The following is a 14755-nucleotide window of genomic DNA, read 5'->3' as shown; positions in this document are numbered from 1 at the left end:
ACGAATAGGTTGAAATATTTTGTTTTTGTTATGGTTTTGGCAGTGTGTGCATGTATGGATAAACCGTAAACCTAAACAAATTGATGAGTATGAATAGGATAACCTGTCTAAACTCAAAATACATACAAAAGAAACTGTTTCACAAGTTTGTTGGCTGATAAATTTTTTAGCCCATTGAATTCTAGTGCAAATTTCATGTGGCTCAAAATTCGCGTTGATTTTTGAAAAAAATTTTTCGCTGAGGCGTCGCATTCAAAAGACTAAATAAGCTTGCAATTTTGATGAAAATTTTTATCAATTTTTTTTAGAAAATTTGTAACCTTGTGTTATCAAAACAAAAAAAAAAAAAAAAAAAAAAAACGAAAAAACAAAAAAAAAAAAAAAAAAAAAAAAAAAAAAAAAAAAAAAACCAACAAAAAAACAACAAAACCGAACAAAAAAAAAGACTACTCAAAATTTGTCAATATGTGGTACAGACTTCCCGATTCCAGGCAGACCTATAAATTCGATTTTTGCTTACTTCATCTTAATTAAAAAAAATTATATTAGTAATAAAATTTTCTCATTAACAACTTTCATATTTCACTCATCATCTAATCAAACAAGTATCAACACATTTAACCCTAATCCCATGTCGATGGTCGTTCATGTCCGGCCTGTTTTTTTTTTATGAAACTACTGCACGGTGCTTGTTTCATACTATTTGTTTAGGAAAAAATATTATTAAAATAAAAAATTTTTAAATAATCTCATCGGATGTGTTTAGTTAAAGCTTAGAAGACACCTTATGTATTTTCTCTAATTTTCTGTTCGCGTTATATAGTAGAAATAAGCGCCGACCCATCGACGTGGGATTAAGATGCCAAATGGAACGACATGAGATTAGGGTTAAGAACTGGTAAGATTGGCAACAAATAATTGCGAAGAGAATTCAAGGTAAAAAAACACGAGATTTAAAAAAAAATATTGCGTATCATATCTGAAGTGTTTTCAATACCAGTTTTCAATTAAACCAGTATCGGAACACATGCGTTGATAAAAATTATTATAAATGAAAACCCAACAAGAAGAAGAACCATAAACAATATTCCAGTTCTCTATAGCAGAGTGTATATTAATCAGTAGCAAAAAGCAATCCAAAGCCGGTATGGTGGCAAAGGAAAGTTTAAAATATAAACACAACACAATGTAAAAATATTTTAAATATTTTTGAGAAAAATATTGCTAAAAATAGCTATATATGTGTATTGTATAAAAACGACTCAAATCAAAATGTTGCCAATCCCCACGTCGTATCTCTGTCGCACTGTGTGCCAAAAGTTTACTTGGACTTTGGCTTGGGCTTTCATTCTTTTTATACACTTCCCTTATAACAAGATTTATTTTTAAATAAATATGGAAGATAATTTTACTTGTATGTATTGTATAATACATACATATGTATAAATGTAGTTTTTTTTTGCAGATAAATATTTAATTATAATTTTCTTCGCACATGATTATATGTTATGTTGTTATGTTTTTATTCGATTTATTTTTTAATGTTTTATGCATTGGGTATTGTACTTTTTTCTTAATTTTACTTTTTACTATTATTTTCGTAGAATTTTTTTCATTTTTGGTTGTTTTTTTATTTTTTTTTTTTAATTTTTTCACTTTCTCTTTTTTATATTTTATTATATTTTTTAATATTTATTTTTAGAAAAAACTTTTTTATTTCTTGCTTAATTTTTTAATTAGTTTTTTATATTTATTTTTATTTATTTTTTTAATTTTTTATGATTTTATTATTTTTTATGTTTTTATTTTTTTTTTAATTATTGTTTTTTATTTTTTTATATATTATTTCTTTTATTTATTAAAAGAGTAACAATTATAAATAATTATTCCACTTAAAGAGCTAAAGCACTGGCTACTATGGGCTTCGGCTATTTTTTTTTTAATTTTTTAGATTTTTCAACTTTATCATTTTTGTATAAATATTTAATTATAATTTTCTTCGTACACGATTTTATTTTATATTGCTATGTTTTTATTGGGTTTATTTTTTAATGTTTTATGCACTGGGTTATTGTACTTTTTTCTTATTTTATTTTTTCCTATTTTTTTATAGCATTTTTTTATTTTTGCTTAATATTTTTAGTCTTTTCTTTTAATTAATTTTATTTGTAATATACTTTCTCTTTTATATTTTATTATATTTTTGGTATTATTTAAAAGCAAAAATTATTTGTTTTGCAATAATAATTTTTCTTACATTTTCTTCTTTCTCTTTTTTATATTTGATTACATTTTTAGTACTATTTTTAAAATATTTTTTTGTTTCTTATTTCTTGCTTCATTTTTTAATAAGTTGTTTTTAAATTTTTTTTTTAATTTTTTACTTTCTCATTTTCATATTTTATTATATTTTTAGTATTTATTTAAAAAAAAAAAATCGTTTATCTATTTTTTTTGTTATTTATTTTTTTTTATTAATTAATTTTTTTTTATTTTATTTTTTTTAACTTTTTTTAATTTTTTACATTTGTCAACTTTCTCATTTTTGTACTTCATTATAGTTCTTTTGTTATGCTTAAGATTTTTGCTTCCTTCATTCAATTTTTTCAACTTATTTTTGGTTGGTTGGTTGGTTTAAGGGTGACCCCGCATCGGAGTGCCACATACATAGACCGCAAGTTGGGTCCGTTGTGTTGCCCTAGAGCTCATTATTTTAAATGATTTCCCCACCTAACCGAGATTTTTATTGTAGATTTTGGTCAAAGATATTAATTCGTTTCGAAAATTTAATGAGAGATTCGATTTTCAGGTCCGAGAGTACTGACAGATTGTTAATTGTTGGAGAGCCTAGAAGAGCGAGTCGACTTCTGGCTAGACCCGGACAACTGCACAGCAAATGTCTGCTCGATACTTCCTCATCTTCGTCCTCGCAGTATCTGCACAGGTCGTTTTGAGGAACCCCCAGCCGACGTGCGTGAGTGCCCAAAAGGCAGTGGCCGGTGATAAGAGATGTTATATGCCTTAGTTCGTGTTTCGAAAGACTTATAAGGGTTTTTGTCTGTTTCAGATTGTAGGATGGCCAGATTTGTCTGGTCGTAACGCAAGTAGTTTCCACTCGCCACCTCCGGTCAGCAATGCTGTGAAATTCTCGATCGATGAGCATTTTACATGTTGAGAGCGGAATGTGGATTGTGGGTAAGTTACTAACATTTGATTGCGCAGCTCCAGCTCTTGCGAGCTCATCAGCTTTGCAGTTACCTTCGAATCCACTGTGACCCGGTATCCAGATAACTTGGACGGAATTCTGAACACTTATCTCGTTAAGAGATAAGAGACAGGATCGAACCACTTCTGAGTGGGTATAAGAGGAGCTGAGTGCTCGAACGGCCGCTTGACTGTCGGTGAAAAAGCGGATATCCTCTAGTGATATTCTATTTTCTAAGAGAGTTTTCGCAGCATACCAGATAGCGCATACTTCCGCTTGGAATACGCTACAGTAGTCGGGTAATCTAAATGATAGATTGATGTGAGGGGAATTGGGAAAGATTCCAAATCCCACTTTGCCGTCTTGTTTTGAACCATCTGTATATATAGTCAGAGGGCCATCGATTTCGGTAAGATTTGTCTTCCATTCTTCCCTAGTTGGGAGTGAACAGGAGAATAGCAAGGGTGGTGATGGAAGACTTACATGATAGTCTATGTCGGAAGAGATAACAGTGTTCCTGTTCAGTATGGCCGAATGGCCAAGATACTTATTCCATTTCGATATAGCATTCATGCGTGTCGCTGCTTTCGCTGCAATCGCTTTGCCAGCCAGATCGATAGGGAACAAGTGAAGCAACGTATTTAGAGCCTTAGTAGGTGTTGTACTTAAGCATCCTGTTATCAGGAGGCAGGCTGTTCTTTGGACTCGATCAATTGTGGCTACTCTGCACCGTTTTTCGAGTGCTGTCCACCATACAACCACACCGTAGAAGAGTATCGGTTTGACGATCGAGGTATATATCCAATAAATGATCCGAGGTGAAAAACCCCTTATTTTTACTCTTACTTATCTTTTTACTTCGTAAAAAAAATTAAATTTAATTTGGCTTTATTTTAAATCATTGAGTTTTAATTTTATTTAAGGCAACTAACTTACTTAATTTATTTATTTTTTATGTTTTTTTTATATTTTATCACTTTATTTTATTTTATTTTATTTTTATTTCACTATATTTTTATTTTGCTTTATTTTTATTTCACTTTATCTTTATTTTATTTTATTCCTATTTCTATTTCATTTTGCTTTATTCATTCTATCTTGTTTATTTACATAAATTTGGCGTTGTGATTGTTTTGTTTACCACCAACGTCCATTCAAAACGAAAAAATATAACAAGAAAAAAAAGAAAACGATTTCTAAACAAAAATACAGGTTTCTCACAGCGCGTTCACTCTATCAATTGAGGCTAATTGGATTGATAGCCGCCTGTAAGTGAGAAGAAGAATCCAACACACAAAACGAATCCACATACAAATCTACAAAAACAGTTTGGACTTTGTCACTACTTTTGCTCCCTTCATTCTCGGCTGCTATGCTACACCCACCATCTAGCTCACATTTCTATTTATCCTTAAGCACCCGTGCCAATAACGACCCAAGCAATGTCATAAGCAATCGCACACTTCACACCGTCCGCTTGACCATACTCAATGTCATTTGCCAATTGTTGCCGGTACAAAGTCTATAGTGCAGACCTGTTACGAATCAGGCGAGGAATCAATTACATTCGTTGAACCGCGACCCAAACCCTTCGAGCCACCCAACTCATTCAAACGATTAGTGTAACCTGAACAACTGCCGTGAACGAATATTTAAGTGTGCATTTGCGATTTCTAAATAAAAAAATATGTAATAAATCTTAGTGAGTAGTTGAAGAGACAAAGCTCTAAAGCGCTCTCATAATACCGGCATATCACTTCAAATTGTTGTAATTGTTTTTTGATGCATTAAACGGCTTCCATGACATTTTTGTTGTTTTATTTCTGGTTTCTTAATAGTGTTAGTATGCGAGCAACTATTTTGATAGCGGAAATTTGTCTCATTATGTTGAGTTGATACGAATACCTGTAAATACAAGTCGCGAGTAGTTTGAGGTTTACGTGTTTCAAATTTCACACAAATCAAAGTTTACTCGATAAGATGCACGAATCTGTTTGCCTTTATAATTTTTTCAACTTTTTTTAGGTTTAATCTTTTCCAAAGTGTGAAACTTTGAGTGATTGATTTTTTTTTTGTAATATAGTATAACTTATACTAAAAGAAAAATAAAAGAAATAAAAAATCAAATTAAAAATAAAAAAAATCAAATTAAAAAATCGAATTAATAAAAATTAAAAAACAAAATCAAATTAAAAATTTAAAACAAAAAAAATTAAAATTAAAAAAAAATTCCAATTAAAAATAAAAAAAATTCCAATTAAAAATTTAAAAAAATCCCACTTAAAAATTTAAAAAATCCCAATTAAAAATTAAAAAAAAAAAATTAAATTAAAAATAACAAAAATATCTAATTAAAAATTAAATTTAAAAAAGATTAGCAATTAAAAAAAAATTAATTAATTAAAATTAAAATCAAAATCAAAAATTAAAAAAAAAGAGATAGTCAAAAATGTTGCTGTGCTATTATTATAGTAATCACGTCTGTGTATATTTATTTTCTTTTATACTAATTTTTTTAACTACTTTCTTTTAAATTTAATTTTTTTATATTAGTTTTCTTATATTTATTTTTTTTACATTTATTTTTTTTCCTTTTTTTTATATTGTATTTATTTTTTTTACACTTATTTTTTTTTTTACATACAGTATGCAAAATTCGTATTAGTACACCCCCTTATAAATAAAAAAAACCCGTATATTTTCAAATTAATTTTAAAACAAATACTTGAAACCGTTTTATTAACTAAAATAAGGCCAAATAACAAAATCGCTCACAAAGTGTATTGAATTGCAAAAAAAATAAGAAAGAAAAAAATTAACACTTTTCACAGAAGCAAAATTCGTATTAGTACACATGTATTTTTAATGATTTAAAGAGTAAATAAAAGATAGTTCAGAAAATTAATATTTTGTAGGATACCCTCGTTGCCTTAGAACAGCAGACAATCTCTTCGGCATAGATTCCACCAATTTTTTTTGTGAGATTTGGAGAAATCTTCCACTCTGATTTGAGGACGTTTTTTAAATGTTCTCGGTTCCTTATTTGATGATGTTTCAGTTGCTTTTCGAAAATCGACCATAAATTTTCTATGGGATTAATATCCGGGCTTTGTGGTGGTGTTTTGAGATAATTTGGGCAGTTATAAAGGATCCATAACCTTCTATCCAACGCCGTGTGCGTAGGGTCGTTATCTTGTTGGAATATAATTTTTTTTTTTTGCAACCCAATTTTTTGGCACTTTTGCGTAGATTCTTTTTTAAAATATCAATATATTACTTCGCAGTCATAATTCCATCAATAAAATGCAACTTTCCTACTCCGTTTGCCCCGAAACATCCCCATACCATCAGAGAACCACCACCGTGCTTCAAAGAAGGCTACAGATTTCGTATTTGAAGGCTAGTATTACACTCTCTCCAAATTTTTATGCGTCCATCGGACATTTTTATATTAAATTTACACTCGTCCGAAAAAATTACCCTTCTCCAAAACCGCATATTTTTGTTTAAATATTGCCTGGCGAATATAACACGCTTTCTTCTATTGACTGAGCTTACATACGGTTTTCTAACCGCGTTCTGCTTCCAAATCCCAATTTTTTTACATAATTGCGCACTGTTTGAGGTATAACTTTGATAGAAAAGTATTTTTCTAGTTCTGTAGCTAGTGAAACTCCACTGACGGTGGGATCTTTCCTGATAAGGCGTTTCAAATAAGTCTTGTGCCTCTGTCCAAGCTTTGCCCTGTTCACATTTCGAAGCTTTTTGTCAATCCTTCCACTATCTCTATAAATTTTGACTACGTTTTGTATTGTACACACTTTTCTGCAATGTTCTCGCAATTTCGCGTAAAGAACTTCCATTTTTGTTCATATTTATTATTAATCTCCTAGTTTCGTTTGATAATTCACTTACTTTAGACGACATTACAAACTAACTCCGCGAACTTCAACAAATGGCTACTAAAACGCCCAAGGTTAAACATTGAATGTTTAGCACAATCGTTTCGAAAATAACGGTAAATACCAACAAATTGTTTACAAATTCAACGCATACTAAGTATACTAATACGAATTTTGCTTGCAGTAGAAATAGCTACCCTGCTACTAAAGCTATTTTTTTCAATTCTATGCAAATGTTTCGGAGTTTTTGTTATTATTCTATTTTTTTATGAATTATACAATACCGCACTACGATTGAAATCAATTGCTTTAAAGTAAATTTGAAAATATACGTGGTATTATTTGTAAGAGGGTGTACTAATACGAACTTTGCAAACTGTACATTTTTTATATTTATTTTTTTTACATTTATTTTTTTATATTTATTTTATTTCATATTTATTTTTTTTTTTTATTTTTTATATTCTTGTTATATAGTTTTATATTTATATTTAGTTGTTTTATATTTTTCGTATATAATATATATGTATATTGTTTTTTAATATTTTTCATATACATATATATTTTTTTATATATTGTGTTTTTATTTTTTTTTTATATTTCTGTTTATTTCATATTTATTTTTGTTTCATACTTTTTATTTATTTTTTTTTAATATAAATTTATTTCTTTTTATGAGCATATTTATAGATGGACATACATATGTATAAATTTTTTATAAATTTTTATTTCAGTTCCATTGGTTTTTGTTTTGTTTTTTGCATGCCACGCATACATTGAATTATCCTATTCACTTAAAATCGCACCTTGTGTAGGTCGAATAAAAAAAGTCGTTTTCCAACAGCATTTCCAAACAAAATGTGCTAAATTAGTGTTACGAATGTAAGTATTTTTTATTTTTTAAGGTTAAAAGCAAATAAGCCGCAAATTACCTGCATCTTGCCCCAAGTGTTGCACAATAAACCAGATTTAAGTTACAAACACGTAATGCTCTTTGAAATTCACAACCCTACTCCCATTACTGATATTAGTTAGTTGTTTCTGTACTTTGACCCATCCATTGCATTTGGCGCGCAACAAGAAGAACAACAATAACAGCAATAAAGTGATATTCAAAATGCTTGCACAATTGCCTTTATCCGGCAAGCGCTTCAGGCAAGTTGACACCCAAAGTCAGGGCAAGGTGCAAAATTAAAGCAGCACATAAAGCTAACTATTAATCGACATAACTTAATATACAAATAAACTACCGACTGATTGCATAAACTGACATAACTACCCGCTAAAGTAACTACTGTGCTGATGTTATTGTACTGCTTCTTCTTGCCTTCTTATTCTGCCCTTAACGCGCAACATCTAGCCATCCAATAAGCATTGTTCACGAACAACGGAATCATTTCTTAGATCGGGTCCAATGTCCGACACACGCTTTGGATAAACAAACATGCGTTTAACTGCTGATTTATACTTGTAAAAATAAAAGAGAAAATATCAAAACATTGAGCGCCAAGAGTGTACCGGTTGTAGTCGGCCTACACAACTATCATACAACACGAGCATAATAAAAACTCGTAGGTATAAGCAAATATGAAATGAAAGTTTATTATTATTAAATCAGCAATATTTTTTTTCAACTCTTTAAAAGCGGAAATATTGTTTGATGGCTAAGTAAATATGCCTACATGGTAATTTGGGCTTTTGAATAAATGTGATAGATTGAATAATTGTTGGATGGATTTAAGTATGTACGTAGCTGGCTGGCTGGTTTACAGATTGTCCAACTGGTCTACATATAACAGAGAAAATCGTGTGAGTTGACTTTTTTTAATCCGCATAAAATGTTAAGGGCTGTTCTCCCAACGAACCTGTAGCATCACAGCGCATTTTATCATGTTGAAAAACAAAGTTTCGTTTAGCTCTCCGACCATTACATATTAAAGTCAGTTTAACTTGATGTTTTACAGATTGCTCAGCTGATATGCAAGCGAAGTAGAGGAAAGACGGTGAAGTGTGAGTTAATTTTTTGTTAATCCAAATACAATTTTAAGGGGTGTTCTCTCAACTAACCTCTAACAACAAAGATCGTTTCAGAAAACATATTTCCATTCTCTCAAAAGCTTGTTTACCTCTTTAACCATGTTTGTATGTACATATGTGTATACTCGTATTAATATTTATGTGTAAAGGTTATTATTGAAGGTTAATTAATGTGCCCTTGAACATTTTTATTTAGATTTAAACTAAAGTGACGTGAAATTAATTACAGCGATGTAAATAAAGAACAGCTGGTTTTGCTCTCCGCCACTGCCAGCCTTGAAAAATGTTGAAAAAGCAGTGGATTTTTTCTGCACCCTTTTGCGGTAGTTGTAGAACTAAGAAAATTATCACCGAGGGGTAATTGAGAAAACGAAAAGAGTTGAGGTGCTGCTGGTTCAAAGCAGGCTGGCTTGCTTGGCTTCGATAACTGCCAAAAATGAATAGAAAAATACTAAGATATATAAAATGAGAAAAAATAGCAGCTTTTTTGAAGCGCTTGAAATACGGCAAAGTTTCAAATAGCGCAAAGTTCTATTTGAAAGCGCTTTTGGCATTAGGAATTGAAAACTCCTGTCGTGCATTTATCTTGATTTGGTTTAGCTTCATTTGTGAATTTTGGGCAGATTAGAGAGATTTTTTTATTTACATTTGCTTTTCAAAAATTTAGGAAGAAAATTTAATAAATGCCATTGAAAAGCATACAAACATATATCTTTCTTCAATTGTTACTCGTCCCTTGCAAACTTGCGCCATGAACCAATTTTTTTTTTTTTTTGTCGATATAAATATAATTCGCGTACCCAAAACTTGCGTCGTTGGCGTGATTGGCGTCTTATCTTGAACATTTTTACTATTAAAAAGAGTCGCAATATCTTTTCACAGCTTCTACTTAACATCATGATTCGAAAATGTATTACGTATTATTGAATCTTGCTAACATCTCTGTTTCCTTTTTCGTTTTACGAATCATCTGATTGTTGTAACAGCATCTAAAGCGCCCATTGGGCCATACCAGTTTCCAAAGCCAAGCAAAGCAAATACAGCAAACAAAGCCAGTCTGTATTGAGTCAGCACCTTTAGAAATCAAATCAAAGTTAGGAATAGTTTATTGAGTCGGTTAGTAAGAAAACCGAAAGAAAGTCAACTCATAATCACCCAGCTGGGCTGTTTTCGCGAGGCTAAAAATCAGACATCTTGCTTCGCATTGCATCAACTCTTTTGGTGACCTATCTATGGTGGGGATACTAGACGTCGACAGTCGGTTCTACGTCACTTCGGCAGCGTTCCAAAGCAAAATGTATGCGTAATTTTTTATTACTTTTAATTACTTTACTTCATTGTTCACTTTAGATTAGCGAGTCCAAAAGAGCGATGACTTCTCGTTCCTACGACAGTCCAGTTCTACGTAACCGGAACGACCCGGATTTATATCTAGCCAAGCACTATCGCTTCAGCAACATTCCACATACATATATGTATGGAGAATGTTTATGCTGCAATAACAACAAGTGTTGACTTCTCTTTCGACTACCTGACTTTGCCTTTATTCTCCTCCGGTCAAGAAAGTTATTAAGTTATAACAAAAAGTTAGTAAGCTAGCATTATTATTTTTTATTTCGAAGTTAAAAGTTATTACGACGTAATCTAAGCTTAATTTTCACTTTCATTTTGTTTGCTAACTTTTGTTGCATTGAGAAAAACGCAGAGATATACGTAAAAAATATTTAATTGAATTTAATGCCATGAATATCACCAGCGTTGATAGAATCGTAAGTTGATACAACAAAAGCAATATAAACAATACGTAATGCTCAAATATGGTACATACGAACATACGGACATACTATTTTATAACTTTTTTTTGTTATTTAATTTATTGTTAGTCATACAGGGGGCCCGGATGAGGGAAAAATTTCTATGAGAATTTGAAGGGCTTGTTAGGTTTTTTAGGAAACGTGTAAATATATTTCAATTCATATATAAATACGCACATATCTATATGCATACATACTATACTAACAATAGTGGAAAGCACATAAAAAGTGTGCACATATACACCAGCTTCAAACTGCGATGAGTAGCACAAAGGAAATGCAACAAAATCAAGTTCTAGGTCATTGGCGAGAAACTCAATGAAAACGGGCAGCTCTGAACTGAAGATAACGCAAATGTTGGAACAAAGAATAATGGAAGCAAAATAAATCAAATTAGAGTAAGATAATCCAGTATTAAAAAATCAGTGGTGCTGTAGAAATCAGCATTGCAGAGATGAAGAAGGTTCAGAGAGGTGCGACCCATACAAAGAATAAACTACATATACATTTGCGAGAAATATTGCGATGCAAAAAAAACAAAACATAAGAGATGGCAGCTAAAGGGTCTTTCAAAAGTGACGCCTCTAGTGAATAGTTCCTAGACGGTACCTTTTTTTATGTCATCTGTTTTAACATTTGTCAAGTAGGCGGATGCACAATTTTACACGATAGAAGAACTCGTTAAAATTATTGAAACTTATTATGAAAATGGTCAATCTTTAAGAACATATCGCAAAATTCTTTTTTTTTTTTGTTGTAATGATCATTCAAATGAGTCGAAAATTCAAAGGTTGGTCGATGCCGAAGATAGAAAAAGCACTTTAATACATTCGCAAGTAATACTAAAATAATTTTAAAACCCCTATTAGGTAGGTAAAGATATAATTGGCTCGCATTGGATGTTTGACCGAGCTCCTGGAAATAATCAAAATTTAATTTGATACTCAACACCGTTACTGCCTTATTTAACTCTGCTTCCTAAAATTTGGTAATACATTTTGTAGTAAATTTGCAATAATAATAATTATTTGCAAAATAATAAATTTTGTAAATTCTGTAATGTTAATTTTTTAATCAAAGTGAAAACGCTATTTTATGAAAAAGATTTTAATAGCAATACAATCGAACAAACCTCTAATATACAATCACACTATAACTTGTGACTAAAGTGTATATATTTGCTTTAATTATTATAGTAGAATTAAAAAAAAAAGTTCATTTCAATCATTTTCACATGCAAGCTTCAACTTTAACCCGCAACCAGTTGATATAAAATTTGTTCAACATTAGCTGTTAGAATATACTATGCACGCTGATATACATATGTACAGTGCTGGTCAAAATAATGGCAGCGCGATATATTGCCAACTTTTAAATAATTATTTTTTTAATTTAATTTTTTTTTTTATACTTTTTTATATTTTTTCTTTTTATAAAAATATAGCTGCTCCGACAACAAAAACCATATAACTTTGAGCTTCAAACTTTCAACAAAATCTAAAAAAAATCAACGTAATTTCCTTAAAAACCCAAACGTTTTAGTCAGAAATATTGGAAAAATTCCGAGCATACAGTTTTGTGACTCATTAAATTTTGGAATAAAACTGTGTAAATTTGACAGTTTCTTTTCATATAAAAAAAATTCTGGCGGAAGAAATGCATAGCTCCGCCAACAAAAAAATCATGAAAAATCAACCCGAATTTTGAGCCACTTCTAACTTGCAAAGTTTTATACGAAAATTTATTGCGCAAAAAAACTGTATACCTAGAATTTTTCTAAAGATTCTGATTTATACCAAAATTTACTGCGCAAAAAAAATGAAATTTTCTAAAAATTTTAACTTAAACTTTGAAATTTAGAAGAAAATTGTTTGAATTTTTATTAATTTTGTACAAAGTTTGAAGCTTACATAGTGATACAAGGTGGCGCAAAATTAGTCACTCTATCGGAAGATTTATAATTTTTGCAAATGCCGTCAAACTTCAATCATTTTTGATGCTTGTAAACTAGACAGCTGCAGTAAACAAGTAGGCAGGTAACGGAGCGCATAAAGGTCAAAATAAATATTTCCATCACTCACATAAATTGAACTAAAAAATAAAAAAAGTGCATGTAGCGCAGTACACATAAAAGAAGTGAAACTTTCCAGGCAGACAAAGAAAGAAGGAGAGACTCGAGAGAGAATGAGAGAGAATAAAATAAGAATATATATCTAATAAATTCACATTTGCAGAGAATACAAATAGACAGAATTTACAAAAAACGGAGAAGGGTCGACCGTGTAGGTAAACGCCGGACACAAACCGTGGCAAAAACGCGCACTACTCCGAGCGTTTATCACCCACACAAACGCAGCGATTAAAAATTACCGCAAGGCAATACCAATAAGTCCGACGCCGGAATGGATAGTACTTTATAGTACGCACAAGCACTAGCCAGGAAACGGAAATAAGCGCCAAAAAACCCCCAAAAAATTGGGACCAAAAAACGCCGCAATCTCAGGAACTCAGGAAAAATAGCCTAATGTGTATCTAAGATATATGTATAAGGTATAGCTCTCACTCTCCTTTTCCTCTACGTTATGTCTTTTTTCTCTCTCGCGCAACGAAAATGCCCAAAACGTTGCATGGCCTTGAAATTTTACTCTCCATTCTCGCTCGTCCATCGACGCCTGAGAAGTTTCACTTAAAAAAAGTTAAATGGAACAAACAATATTCACAATATGTCCGGCTGCTATTATTTTCACCCGCACTGTATGTGTACATGTACATGTAGGTTCACGCACAAATTTGTTTTTAATGAATAGCAACATATTTGCAGCCACAAGTGCGCGATAGAGGCACGATCTGGAATATCATTTGCGAGGCAGCAATTATTTATTTAAATTGGAAAATTTGCATGTTGCCGGTAAATGAAGCGGACAAAAATTCAAATCATAGCTTACATTTGTGCATAATTTTTTCTTTTAGGTGTTTGATGGTTTTAGTTTATATTTTATTGATTTGAACAGCTGTCAATTGTCAGCTGACAGCCGACAAACAAATATTTATTTTTTCGAATTTAAGCCACATGCGATAGTAATAAGATTTGCAGAGATTTCACAAATTCAGTGTGACCTATCGTGCAAATTTCAAAATAAAATATTCTCCTTCTTGTAGCTATTAGATTTTTGTTTTAAGTTAAGGTCACTCCTATTACTTTTAACACAACAATGTGGAGGTTTGAATGTCAAAATTCGATTCAGACATTTAAACCACTAAATGGCAAGGCAAAAAGTGCAAACTGCACGGCGCGCAATTTAAAGAAGTTAAAATATTCATTCTACTAAGTGCACACTTTTCCTATGACAACTTCTTTTGCTTTAAATTTCTTCATTAGGTTTTTAAAATTCCGCTTTTTATTTGTTTATTGTATGAGCGCGCATGCTTGCAAACAGCTGTTTTTCTTACTATCGAATTTCGCCGTGATCTCTGTTGCATTAAAGAAACCTGTTTGTCATATGGTTCACGGTTTATCTTAAATTTTATCCTCATTGCAATGAAAGAACGCACACATAAATAATAAATATATCTTTAAAATGTGCAGTCACTCAAACATTTTTTTAACTTTATTTCGTTTGCTTTAAACAAATTAATTTCGTTATCAAATTTATGTATTTCGCTCCGACACAGAATTGCATTCGTGCAAAATATCGCAAAAAAACTGCAATTTCATACTCGGTATTTCGCAGGCTTGTCGTCGATATGAACTTCGGAAGTTCGAAAAGGCAACTAAATCTAAAGCAAATCATTTTTGC

At 31.1% G+C, this 14755-nt stretch overlaps 1 protein-coding gene across 4 annotated transcripts in view; it reads right to left on the bottom strand.

Moving 5' to 3' along the window:
• Positions 1–14755, bottom strand: part of LOC129243562 (fatty acid CoA ligase Acsl3) — a 60622-nt gene that overhangs the window by 21144 nt on the left and 24723 nt on the right. The window lies entirely within an intron of this gene.

Source organism: Anastrepha obliqua, chromosome 4 (assembly GCF_027943255.1).
Source record: "Anastrepha obliqua isolate idAnaObli1 chromosome 4, idAnaObli1_1.0, whole genome shotgun sequence".
Classification (NCBI taxonomy): domain Eukaryota; kingdom Metazoa; phylum Arthropoda; class Insecta; order Diptera; family Tephritidae; genus Anastrepha; species Anastrepha obliqua.
Note: the sequence above shows the minus strand (reverse complement) of the source record. Positions and strands in the feature narration are given on the sequence as shown.